A 15,044-nucleotide genomic window follows, 5' to 3' on the forward strand; every position below is an offset into this window, starting at 1 on the left:
ATATATTGCAGTTTGTCGTGAAAGCCATTCCTATATCATTGGATTGTAAAATGTTTATGGATGAATATATGTTATTGGTTCGACCACTAAACATTACATGTGCATTTCACTATTTTCAATTGGTATCTGTTTTTAAACATGAAGAAGCATTAGATTAGAATGCGTATCCCCGACATATTCCTTATGTTACTGTCCCAAGACGGGTAGGGAGTATATAATTAAGATTCCTTATGTTACTGTCCCAAGACGGTAAGGAGTATGTAATTCAGTGTTCCTTATGTTACTGTCCCAAGACGGGTAAGGAGTATGTAATTCAGTGTTCCTTATGTAACTGTCCCAAGACGGGTAAGGAGTATGTAATTCAGTGTTCCTTATGTAACTGTCCCAAGACGGGTAAGGAGTATGTAATTCAGTGTTCCTTATGTAACTGTCCCAAGACGGATAAGGAGTATGTAATTCAGTGTTCCTTATGCAACTGTCCCAAGACGGGTAAGGAGTATGTAATTCAGTGTTCCTTATGTAACTGTCCCAAGACAGATAAGGAGTATGTAATTCAGTGTTCCTTATGTAACTGGCCCAAGACGGGTAAGGAGTATGTAATTCAGTGTTCCTTATGTTACTGTCCAAAGACGGGTAAAGTATGTAATTAAGTGTTCCTTATGTTACTGTCCAAAGACGGGTAAGGAGTATGTAATTCAGTGTTCCTTATGTTACTGTCCCTAAGACGGGTAAGGAGTATGTAATTATTCCTTATGTTACTGTCCCTAAGACGGGTAAGGAGTATGTAATTAAGTGTTTTCCCTCGGCATATTCTTTATGTAACTGTCCCAAGACGGGTAAGGAGTATGTAATTCAGTGTTCCTTATGTAACTGTCCAAAGACGGGTAAGGAGTATGTAATTCAGTGTTCCTTATGTAACTGTCCCAAGACGGTAAGGAGTATGTAATTCAGTGTTCCTTATGTTACTGTCCCTAAGACGGGTAAGGGGTATGTAATTAAGATTCCTTATGTAACTGTCCCAAGACGGGTAAGGAGTATGTAATTCAGTGTTCCTTATGTGACTGTCCCAAGACGGGTAAGGAGTATGTAATTAAGATTCCTTATGTAACTGTCCCAAGACGGGTAAGGAGTATGTAATTCAGTGTTCCTTATGTAACTGTTCCAAGACGGGTAAGGAGTATGTAATTCAGTGTTCCTTATGTAACTGTCCCAAGACGGGTAAGGAGTATGTCATTCAGTGTTCCTTATGTTAATGTCTCAAGACGGGTAAGGAGTATGTAATTCAGTGTTCCTTATGTTACTGTCTCAAGACGGTAAGGAGTATGTAATTCAGTGTTCCTTATGTAACTGTCCCAAGACGGGTAAGGAGTATGTAATTCAGTGTTCCTTATGTAACTGTCCCAAGACGGATAAGGAGTATGTAATTCAGTGTTCCTTATGCAACTGTCCCAAGACGGGTAAGGAGTATGTAATTCAGTGTTCCTTATGTAACTGTCCCAAGACAGATAAGGAGTATGTAATTCAGTGTTCCTTATGTAACTGGCCCAAGACGGGTAAGGAGTATGTAATTCAGTGTTCCTTATGTTACTGTCCAAAGACGGGTAAAGTATGTAATTAAGTGTTCCTTATGTTACTGTCCAAAGACGGGTAAGGAGTATGTAATTCAGTGTTCCTTATGTTACTGTCCCTAAGACGGGTAAGGAGTATGTAATTATTCCTTATGTTACTGTCCCTAAGACGGGTAAGGAGTATGTAATTAAGTGTTTTCCCTCGGCATATTCTTTATGTAACTGTCCCAAGACGGGTAAGGAGTATGTAATTCAGTGTTCCTTATGTAACTGTCCAAAGACGGGTAAGGAGTATGTAATTCAGTGTTCCTTATGTAACTGTCCCAAGACGGTAAGGAGTATGTAATTCAGTGTTCCTTATGTTACTGTCCCTAAGACGGGTAAGGGGTATGTAATTAAGATTCCTTATGTAACTGTCCCAAGACGGGTAAGGAGTATGTAATTCAGTGTTCCTTATGTGACTGTCCCAAGACGGGTAAGGAGTATGTAATTAAGATTCCTTATGTAACTGTCCCAAGACGGGTAAGGAGTATGTAATTCAGTGTTCCTTATGTAACTGTCCCAAGACGGGTAAGGAGTATGTAATTCAGTGTTCCTTATGTAACTGTCCCAAGACGGGTAAGGAGTATGTAATTCAGTGTTCCTTATGTTAATGTCTCAAGACGGGTAAGGAGTATGTAATTCAGTGTTCCTTATGTTACTGTCTCAAGACGGTAAGGAGTATGTAATTCAGTGTTCCTTATGTAACTGTCCCAAGACGGGTAAGGAGTATGTAATTCAGTGTTCCTTATGTAACTGTCCCAAGACGGGTAAGGAGTATGTAATTCAGTGTTCCTTATGTAACTGTCTCAAGACGGGTAAGGAGTATGTCATTCAGTGTGTATCGTTTGTTGCTGAATAGCCTATTTGTTATTCTTTTATTGTTTGTTCATAAAACAGGCCGTCAGTTTTATTTGAATAGTCTTACATACATTTTGCGATTATGAGGTAATTTATAGCTTATTTTGTGGTATTGATTTTGCTCATTGTTGAAGGCCGTTAACTGACCTATGCTTATCAACTTCTATGTCATATGCTCTCTATCTAAATATACCGCATCATGTATTCGAAAAGACGTTTTTTGTCCATAAAACCTGCCATCAAAACAAACTGAAAAGTAGTGTTTTAATAAAAGGACAAGTGAAGAAAGTTTGCTTTTGATGAAGTGATAATAAGGATTGGTTAAAAGTTGAAATATGGTTTTGTTTATTTATAATTAATTTCTAGATTTTAATTTCTATTACATTCTCCGTAACTTTGTGTATTGTTTTACACCAATTAACATAAGTTAAACGTGATAAAAGATCTCACCCTTTTTCATAAACCCTAATATTTTAGTTTAAATTAGATTCACTTAATCGGACTAACGCTCTCATTGGTGAATCTAATACAGGCTTTGGTTATATAACCTTGTATGTGACGCATTACCTCGCTGAGACAAACATAATTAAAAAGAGGGTAAAAATGGACACTATAGAGAACCGTCAAGCTCCTTCAATAGTGTAACAAAGACAATTTATTTCAAACTTTAGTTTTAAAATGATTTTACATTGTAAAACTATTGAATGTGCTCAGCATTTCTCTATTGTTTAAAATAAACTTCCATTGCGTTGTAGTTTGTTGTATATTTCGAGTATCCAGGGAAAACAATTAAATACGTCTTTCACAGAAACGTGATAGAAGGAAAATTAAATGTATATTTTAAGCATTTTGAGCAACTGTAACTTATGTAGTATTTGTTGTTGGCAAAGTACATTCCTAAAAGGTAATTAAGTTCTAAATGTAATTACGTTCAAAATGTAATTAACACCAATGTTTTATACATTTCATTTACGATCATCTGATAAGATAACTTTTTGTTAATATTTGATCAAAAAAAAATAAATCGCTATAGCATTTCATTTTATATTTATTTTGTGGACTGATATTTGCTTTATGAAAGCGTTCAGCATATTTATTCATGATAATTTCAGGTAATTTAATGTTTTCGATATTGGCAACGGGATGTTATGTTCTGTAAATTATCAAGTGACCATTTAACTGTTATCTAATTTAATGGTTTTGCTGTTTTATGATTTTTGTCTTTTGTGGTCTCTGGTACCGTTGTTTTTATTGTTGTGTGTATGTGTTTTTTTCAAGTTGTGGTTTTTCCACATCTATCGCTTGTTATTCATGTTTGATTCGTTTGAATTGGTCCTTATTATTGTTTGCCGTTCATTGAAATTATTGAAAAACTACGGTTTCTATATCCGCAGACAAAGTTGACCTTATCAAGGTTGTGTTATTCTAGGCTCTTTATGATCATTTAGCTCTCAAAATGTAAATGTACTTATATATCTCTAAGTTTTCATAAAAAAAAAATATAATTACAATAATACTGCAACACTGTTTACTTGCGTTTAAGAATAAACCATGTGTGGATTTTTAAGAACTGAGAACTTCGGAAATTTTAAGTATCAGTTATTTTCTAAAATAATCAAAACCTTTTAATTTCCTAAATTTACACATGTGTTCTATTGTTTGTCTTTTTGTGTTTTTCATTTTTAGCCTTGGCGTTGTCAGTTTATCTTCGATTTATGAGTTTGGCTGTTCCGCTGGTATCTTTCGTCCCTCTTTTACACCGCCATAACAAACGAGAAATTAAAAACAAACGTGTTAAATACATCCTCCACACTGCAGTCCACCATAAAAATGGTACCATACCGTACACATTGATTTAACTACGATAATAAAACATGCTACGCCGATGAACAAAAAATAAGTATGCTGTAGTTTCTTATAGACATATTTGTTAAATTGAAAGGTAGAATTTTCCATTTAAAAAGCTTTCATACGGAGTCCAATTGATCATTCTCCTAATCGACATCTCCTTATTTTCATATAAGTTGGAGTTCCTTCAAACATTTAAAAAGATCGGAAAGGCTGGCTTAAAAATTCTGATCGGGTGCCATTAATATTACCTCTTAAACTAAATTAAAGAAAAAAGAAAACTAACAAACAAACAAAACAAAAAATTAACATGAAGAAAACTCCAAACATAAATACCTCACGCAAAGGGCAAAACAAAAAACTCTTTCACAATAACCGAATGGATTAAAACTTTTTGGATTGCATTTACAATGTTCCGTCTGTTATATAATATCCTTAAAAAACTCATTTAGTTTTGTGAATATTGCATAACACCTAAAGATGTTAAAATCACAATTGGTAGTATTATGACTTAAAATATCGTTACGAATATTTGGAAAGATAAAGTTATGATATTCATATAATTATAAACATTACAGTTTGAATGACGCTTTTGTAATTACATTTTCTGTACAAATGCATTGAGTTTTGAATAAATGCTTCCGTAGTTTACCGGTGTTTAAAAGTTATAAATTGATTGAGAAAAAGCAATCCGGGTTGCAAACCAAAATCGAGGGAACACATTAATTATAAGGGGAAAGTAAAGGAATAACAGGAACAACAACATTATTTCAATATCAAAACACTTAACTATGAGTAAAACAATTATTCTATGACATAAATCACTTACATTATTACATTATTGCTTTATATTCAGCTTTCAGGGGTTGTAGTCACATCATCCCTTTACGTTATGATTTTATGTTTCAAAAATTAACTAATGTGGCTCAAAATATAATTGCTCATAATAATTATTTGAGAAATGGTAAGATTATTATAAATCTGACAAACTCGTATGCAAATATTTGGCAATTGTGAGTTAAAATGAAGAAATTATAACTTTGAATCTTTCAAACAATATTAAAAAGGAATAGAAATTGCTTCGTTTTGAACATTGTTTTCTCATTAAAACATTTAAAATTGTGATTGTAGTTCATCCAGTTGGATTTAACAATAATTTCAAACTTGAACTCTTTACAAAAAATAACACAAAATGTCAAAACAAATCTTGACAAATGAAAAGATCGGGGGCTTGATAGTTTCTTCTACCGAGTCACCTGCAGTCTAAATACGTCAGTGTCTATACTTTTTTATACAGAGATCAAGCATATTTCTCTATAATTTACTTTCTTTTACAAGGTCAAAGCTTAAGGTTGTAGTTTCTGTTTATCTATTCACTTAAATACGCATATCAATGATAAGTCATGTCTACAAATAGACAGAATATCTGGAAAAAGTTGAACACTTTTTGATGGTTAAACCATCAGTGTATTAATCATGTTTTAATTTTTTGCGAACTTGTACTAATATTCAGAATTTTTTATAAATTTTCGATTTGTTCTCTTTTCGTGTGTTGTGTTTTTGTTTTTAAGACAAGCAGTTTAAACCATTTCAAGAACTCAAGTTTATAGGCCTCAACAGTATTTTGCGACCTGCTATAAATGTCTCGCATAAATGTTGTCTACAAAAATTAAAACCAATTAACAACATTCCTTTATATATGATTTGAGATTTAACTGTAATTAAAGTATAAAATGAAAAGAACAATCATTGTTGCACGCAAAACTACGCTCATAATAAAGAGAATTCCGCTCAAAGTACAGATTTTATAGACTTTATATGGACAATGAATAATTTTATATTAAGATAATATAGCTAAAAGTACATATTTGTTCATTGACATTGAAGATAAGCAGTCCTTTTTATGGATGTGTAATTTTCATGGTATCTTCATGTTGCAAGCAGTGTTTCATGTCTTGATGTATTTCTTATGCAAATAGCATTTAATTAGGGGTGAACTGTCAAATGGGATCAACAGTATATTACCAATGTTCAAAATTATCCAAAAAATAACCTCTTCAGTTAAGATGTCATGTCAACTGGTCTATAACAGTTATCCTGACAGAACCTGACAAACTTTAGAAAAGATTAGAACTGATCCCAACCATGTCTTGTAAATCATAAGTTTAACAAAAAAACCTGAATAAACTGAAGTAAGGAGGTGTGGTATAATTGCCCCAATATTTAATCATAAAGAATATAACTCAACTGTGACGGCTCTAACGTTTAACGTAGTTACCGGTTATGCCTTTTTGTAATGTTCAGATATTGTTATTGGCCTTTTATAGCTCACTATGCGGTATGGGCTTTGCTCATTGTTGAAGGCCGTACGGTGACCTATAGTTTTAATGTCTGTGTCATTTTGGTCTTTTGTGGATAGTTGTCTCATTGGCAATCATACCACATCTTCTTTTTTATATTGTCAATTTAATAGATTTTTATGCAACTGTCATATACAAGTGAGAGTTTAAGCTAGCTATACAACCAGGTGTATTACACAAAGGAAAATTGCCGTAAAAAGTTTATTTTACATTTTAGCGAATAGCTAGATATCTTCAATCAGAGACCATAATTTGTATAATCTCATTGATAATTGATAATTGATAATTTCATACCATATTGTAAGCTAAATAAAAATAAAAATCACAAAAAAGTGAACTCAGAGGAAAATTCAATCGGAAAGTCCCTTATTTAATGGCAAAATCAAATGACAAAACACATCAAACGAATGGACAACAACTGTCATACAGGCATTTTCAAATATAGAAAATAGTGGACTGAACCTGGTTTTATAGTGCTGAACCTCTCACTTGTACGACAGTCTCATCTAAATAAATGTCAATGGCAAGTCTAAATTGGGAACACTACAAAAAAATAATAAACAGTCTGATTCAAATATAGTAATTCAGGACTTTCTTTTGGTGAATTCCCATTACGGTATTTTAGTACATACATGTGGGTGTTTTTTTATTTGTTTTCTAATTCAAAATGTCTTAACAAGTTTTGAACATTTGGAAAACGATGCTGCCTTTTATTTCAGCTACATGTTTCAATCCAAGAATATTGTATCACCTTATCAGAGAAAATAGTGTCATTTTACGTCAGTGATTACGCAGGCTGTTTACTTTTGACGCAATTTAAACAAACTTCCGGTTGGAAGCCCTCGAACATTGATTGGATAATTTCTAAAACTTTGATCAAGAAAGTTTATCAAAAAGCTGTTTGAGACATTGTTTACATTTTTTATTACATAAATTTACACAGACTCAAACTTAGTAATTGGTATTGATGATTTTATGCAAGATAATTTTATCAAATACTTGTCAAACAAACACATTTCCAGATATAGCGTGCACGTGCTGAGTTGTCGTCTGTAAAAGACTGCTTTAGGTCATCTATTTATTAAAATTGATCCCTGTAGGATGATGTCCCGTCTGGCATGTTATGAATGGAATAATCTTTGTGATTGGGTTGCTAACACAAAAGTAATGTATGTTTGTTTTTCTTCCTCTAGGTTACGGTGATTGATAGATAGCTTTTTGTTTTTTGAAAAAAATTCCCATATTATTAAGACAGATCAAAGTACAATGTAATAACTAAAACAAAACATAATTGTTTTCTTTATAAATCGACTTTTTCCTTGATCAAGTTTTATATATCAACCATGTGTGTTGATTATTTGCGTATTTTTCCCACATTAAACCTTCATTAATTAAACTTTTATTAGTAAGAAATTTATATGTACCTCAAGGCTTAAGCTAAAATATTTTCTCAAAATTATAATGATGTTGAGAGCAAGGAAATATTAACCCAATACATAATCATTATCAGGAGTGGGGAGTGGCACTCTAGTGTAACCATATTTACGTCAATATATGTTGTATTTTGAAACTTTCAACCAATAAATTTTATTATGATTTCATTATAAATGAAATATCTTAGATGTTTAAAATTTCACCATAACAGAAATGACGAAAAGTTATTAGAAAAAATGTAGCTAGTAAATGTAATGTTTCACAGCGTTTATAAAAAATGTAAAATCACCAAAATACTGAACTCCGAGTAAAATTCAAAACGGAAAGTCTTTAATCAAATAGCAAAATCAAAAGATAAAATATATCAAACGAATGGATAACAACTGTCATATTCCTGACTCGGAACAAGCATTTTCTTGTGTAAACATTGTGGATTGAACCTGGTTCCATCATATTGACAACGATGCATGAACAAAACAAACAGAAATATTAGGTAAAAATGTCCAAAAGAGGAATGCAGCAGTCAAAATTGTATTATAATCTTTAAATCATTAAAAAACAAACAAATATGTAACAAAGAAGCAAAACAAATGAGATAAAGACTAAATAATAGACCAGAAAAGGGTACGTTGTTTTTGCTCTACTTACACCTACAGTTAACCAAGCTTGCGTAAACAAATTACGGATATCCAATCCATGACGACAGAAACAGAGATAAATAAAACAAATTTACCTTTTATACTCATGTTTAACTATATCTTTTTATTTTATTAGAAACTTATCTGTTTTATTGTATGGAAATCTATTTGCAGGACTGACACAAACGTTTTTCATAGCGAATTTATAAGTTAAACTAAGTATTTCTTGAAGATTTGTTAAAAGCAATATGGTTGTGTGTTATATTTTGTAGACTAATATGATCAATAGACGCTGAGGGAGTAAAAAGAAATAAGTCATAAATATATATAGTATGTCTCGTATGGCAGAAATAATCAAGTGTTAAAACTAATCTTTTTTAATTATCTTATGTATCCGTTGAGAAATTTCCACACGAAATTCAATAGAGTTATATCAAATTAAGAATAATTCCTTATTAGACCTGGAAGTCATGATTGCTAAAGAAATGCAGTAGTAAATATTCGTAAATTGATTGAAAGCGGTTTCGTTGATACTACATAGAATGTATGCATTCGCAAACGAATGTATTATTCTGCATCTGGACTGTATTCATTAAATTTTCATGAATGGATTATAGTCATCCCATTTAAGACCTAGAACTTCAAATGTGGTACAACACTTCTGACATCTTATGATGGTCTCAAAATGTCTTCGGTGTTCTGTATTTTTGGGAAAGCTTTTTCTTTTCTGAACCTACGGCACATCCTTTATATTATTAACAACGATATTTTATATTGGGTACTACTAGGATTGTTGAGTTTCTCTTAAATTGATTCAAATCATAATCTAAAATTTAGACCGTTAAAAAGTTAAGCAATCACAGTAAAATATCAAATAACAGTCGCTCATTTAGCCTAGTGTTTGGTTTTATCACTTTTAATGCAAAAACGTTTGTAACGTTCATTTTGGTTGGATAACGTCACTTGATGCTATAGAACGTATGCGCAAGCGCTGACGATATATGACAGATTTTGAATAAAATTGAGAAAGGAAATGGAGAATGTGGCAAAGCGACAACAACCCGACCATTGAGCAGACAACAGCCGAAGTCCACCATAAGAGACAAACATAACATTGTCATCACAGCAAAGAACATTGCAAAACGATATTCCTGAAAAAAACGCAAACATATATAAGTCATAAAAGACATAACACAAAGATTAAAAGATAAAATATTGACAGATAAGGAAAAGCCCATTATACACTACCATAAAAAAACTAAGACACACTCCCTTAGTCTGGTTGTTAAAATAGGGGCAATTAAAGCATGTCAGCCGCTTTCATAGTTCTACATTAGTTTCAATTTATTAATAAAGATCATAAAACGTGTACGGGAACGAGGCATCACCAGTAGAGGATTAATTGGTTAATGGTTCCTGTTGAATACTTCTAAAAAATTGGTTAACTGTTGTAATGGTATTGCAATAGAAAAGTGTAACCGATGACAAAGATATATACAATTGAGTTTTTTAAATATGTAACTATAAAACCACAGATTTGACGACACATGAACTCAATGTTTATACCCCTGCTTGCTTTTTTCGTTGTTGTGTTATTTTGTTGATTTCTTCATAAAATACAAATACAATATCTTCTTAAATAGAAAACAATACATATAACATCAACTGCAACTTGCAGTGTATTTCCCCCTGTAACTATTCGCCCATTATCACCTATTGCAATGTTTAAGGAATGTATTGTATGAGTTGACATTGACGAATTCCATCACACATTACAATAACATTGGTGACCGAATAATTTGTATATTTTAATTAGAAAAATATAATGGCGATGACATTACCATTGATTTCCGTTACAATAACAGTTATTTATGTTTGGTATGTAATTTTCGTCTCTGTCATAAACAATCAACCAGCATTGAACCATCCCCTGATATCCGAAGAATCTTTTTGACATAATTCAAAACTTTAGTTTACAAATCATGTAGATGGCAATATAGATTTGCATAAGTTTCGTACATCTGTATTTACGTAGAGAACTGTATACTGTAAGCCTACTTATTTTCACAGATATTTTATTTTGCGTTTAGTCGTTTCGATACGACTTCGCCGCGAGTGATTTTAGCATACAGGAACTTTTTACGAAAAAGCAGAAGAAATTAGCAATATCTATTAACTTTGCTTTCCACTATGTAAATGATGTTCTCTCACTAAATATTTCAGATGTTGAACGCTTTTATCCCATTTAACTAGAGACAAAGGATACAATAGATACAGTTAAGTCTGCCTTATATCTTGACTTACATCTAGGAATGGACAATAAGGGTCGATTGAAAAAAAGCTTAACGACAAAAGAAATTATTTCAGCTTCCCATTTGTGAACATTTTTATGTAGCAACATACATCTCCCTGGTACCGTTAATTTTATTTTATCCCAATTGATACGATATTACTGGGTTTGTATTTCATATCATGATTTCCTTGATAGAAGGATGCTGCTCACTAGGAAGCTACACAATTAAACCAAATTATCTAAATGGTGAAGTTTATACAAAAGACAAATTGAAAGAGTTGGTATTGCTTTGCTTCGTAAAAAAGAATGGCCAACGTAGATACAAGTATCTTGTCTTAGGGAGGGATAAATCCTACTTTGTAAAGGATCACTCTGATTCTAACAAAAAAATCTCTGAAACTGATATTATCAAGATGCTTGATTTCTTGATTGACAACATATTTGTTACGTTCGGAGGACGTGATTTTCAACAGACTGTCGGCAATGGGAACAAACTGTGCCCCTCTACTTGCCGACTTGTTTCTTTATTATTATGAGGCTGACTTCATGCAGGAACTTCTAAGGAAGAAAGATTATCCTTTAACTCTACTTTTCGCTATATAGATGATGTTCTTTCACTAAATAATTCAAAATTTGGTGACTATGTGGAACGCATCTATCCAATCGAGCTAGAAATAAAGGATACAGTTAATTCGGCCTCATATCTTGACTTACATCTAGAAATTGACAATGAGGGTTGGTTGAAAACAAAACTTTACGACAAAAGAGATGATTTCAGCTTTCCAATTGTGAACTTTCCATTTCTAAGTAGCAACATTCCAGCAGCACCTGCATACGGGGTATATATCTTCCAATTGATACGATTATTCCCGTGCTTGCATTTCCTATCATGATTTTCTTGATAGAGGGTTGCTGCTCACAAGGAAGCTATTAAACCAAAAGTTCCAAATGGTGAAGTTGAAATCATCCCTTTGTAAATTTTACGGACGCCATCACGAGTTGGTTGACCGTTATGGAATAACCGTTTCACAAATGATATCGAATATGTTCCTTACATCGTAACTACAATCCCCTTCCCGTTCATGAATGTGACCTACCGAATTAGACTATTTACCGGATTTGTTATCACATAAGCAACACGACGGGTGCCGCATGTGGAGCAGGATCTGCTTACCCTTCCGGAGCACCCGAGATCACCCCTAATGTTTTGGTGGGGTTCGTGTTGTTTATTCTTTAGTTTTCTATGTTGTGTCGTGTGTGCTGTTGTTTGTTTGTCTTTTTTCATTTTTAGCCATGGCGTTGTCAGTTTGTTTTAGATTTATGAGTTTGACTGTTCCTTTGGTATCTTTCGTCCCTCTTTTATAGGTCAATGTACACCTCCTACACGGATGCTCTTTACTTTTACATACAAATAGAAAAGACAAGGTATATATAAAACTACAAATTATATGGCATAACACAATATACAATCAGAATTACAAATAAGCATCATAACTAAATACATGAATGTTGGATGTACAAATACCGAGACATGTCTTATACCAATGCGAAATCATAAAGCAGAACAGTCATAGTTCTGTCGTGTCGTAGTTCTTTTATATTTGATACGTTTCCCTCAGTTTAAGTTTGTAACCCGGATTTGTTTTTTTCTCTATCGATTATGAACAGCGGTATACTACTTGCCTTATATATGGGAAAAGTCGGTACTTTGAAGACCAGACGACGAAATGTTAAACCACAATATAAGACATGGTAACAATTTTAAGAAAAAATATGGTTTGAACCTGGTTTTGTGGCAAGTCAAACTTTCCGCTGTAATGACAGTGTTAAATATAACACTAAAATGACAGCATTACATGACAATACAAATAAATGGAAGAAAATGCAGGACAGAGAAACACAAATACAAAAATACAATAGAACATCACGACAAGCTAATAGTTATGAAAGGTACAAGGCTTCTAATTTAATATTCCAGACGCGTGTTTGAAAGAAAGCCAAACAAAGATGAAGAGCATTGATGACCCAAAATTAAATTCCAAAAAGTTGTGCCAAATACGGCTAAGGTTATCTTACTGACATTAGAAAATCCTTTGTATTTAGAATAATTCATGTTAACACCGAAATGGTGTCTTACTACAGAATAAAAACGAATACGTAAAACAACCTAGATCAGCACATAAAAACAGCACAGCCGAACAACGCATTGTATGTCAGCCGAATAGATCAACGCACAAAGTGACGTCACAGGTAACTTTCTAAAAAAATAGGATAGAGATTAAAATTAGGTTTCTGCTGTTACATGTTTTAATTAGAATTAAAAAAAAAAATACTTATCATTTACAAGTAATGCAAACTACAATCTTAGACGTGGTAAAAATGTCCTTAGTTTGGATAAAGACACATCGTTTAAGCATATTATATTTATCAATAATTTGTAAACACGATATCAGTCTTTTGAAAGTTCAACAAAAGTTCACAAATCAAATGTGTCAATAGCACAGTAATCCATCTGTGATGGATCATCACTTTAAAATTCGATTTTAACATTCAAGCTAACGAGACGGAACAATAAAACGTGTTTAAAATAACAACAAAGAACGGTCATGCTAACAACATAAACAATCGAAAACGGAAACAATTTTAAAGTATAGATAATGTAGTTAAGAGAAACATTTATAGTGAACCAAAAAAAGACTAAGCATCTTCATGTATAAACCAGTAATATATATATTATATATATAAGTAATAATACTATATTTCCTTGTTATCACGGAAAGGCAATTATAGTTGTCGATATTTTACACTGAGCGTGAGCGGGTTGAAAAATATGATAAAAAATCATGCTTACCAATGTTAAAATAGACACAGAGCATGACATGAAGAAATTGTTTCGATTCTTAATTCTAGAGGTCGAATCGTAAGGAAAAAAATTCGTTTTGTGTTTTCCTCGGAGTTCATTGTTTTTTTTGTGATTTAACTTTTGACTGTTATCGTTTTCTTCCAAAGACTTATGAACATTACTTTTAGCATGTTTTATCAAATTGAGAAAAACTAATGTCATTATATAAATGAATTTTTAACAACACTATTAAAATAAATTTTATTTTATGTTAACAGCTTTAAAAAAATATACTTTATTAGGATTAAAATGAAAATAACGATAAAGTAAATTAAACATATTTTGTTCTTTTTAAAGCACGGTTTGGTTAAATATGAAATAGGGTACGTTATATCATAATCTCATTTTAGTTTATCTTTTCTTACTAACCACTTTAGAAATCATTTCGCACACTTTTAAATAAGTTTTCTTATTCAGTGGCCTTTACAGTTCTCTAATTTAATGTGATCAATTTATATATGTGAAAAACAACAGAGATATGGTTTCACAGCTAATGAGAAACAGTGTCCCCAATTGAGCAAACACATGAATATAAATGACTATAATAGGACAATGTGCGGCCTTCAACATTGAGCAAAACTCATATCGTATATGTACAGCGATAAAAGGCTTGTCTCCAAAGGTAAAACGTTTCGAAAAAAAATATGTCGATTTTGACAATCAGTGAGTAATATATTCACGTGACATAAAGTTCAACAAAAGAAGAATTATTTAATTTTTGTGTGCGTGTGTAGTAATTGTGAACAACTAATAACACATAGTAATGAAATTGTTCCACCGGTTGTTAATGCAAATAATATTTCGTTATTCCACTTCCTTATCAATTATCGTCCCCCTCGGAAACCATCGTAAACATCCATTCACTTTATAAACAAAGTTGAACCACATAATAATAAAGCTAATAAATAATTATAAATCATTTGCAGATTTTACTTTATAGATGCATTAAAGTTTTGCTCAAATTATCTGTTCCTTTAACTGCGATAAATACTATTGTTTCTAATTTAGAAAATTACAATATAATAGACATAATTGAATAAATAGGTTTGGAATCTCCTTAACTTGGTTGTAAAGTTAATAACATTGTGTTTGTAACCTTTT

The sequence above is a fragment of the Mytilus galloprovincialis genome, chromosome 13 (genome assembly GCF_965363235.1).
Source record: "Mytilus galloprovincialis chromosome 13, xbMytGall1.hap1.1, whole genome shotgun sequence".
NCBI classification, from domain to species: Eukaryota; Metazoa; Mollusca; class Bivalvia; order Mytilida; family Mytilidae; genus Mytilus; species Mytilus galloprovincialis.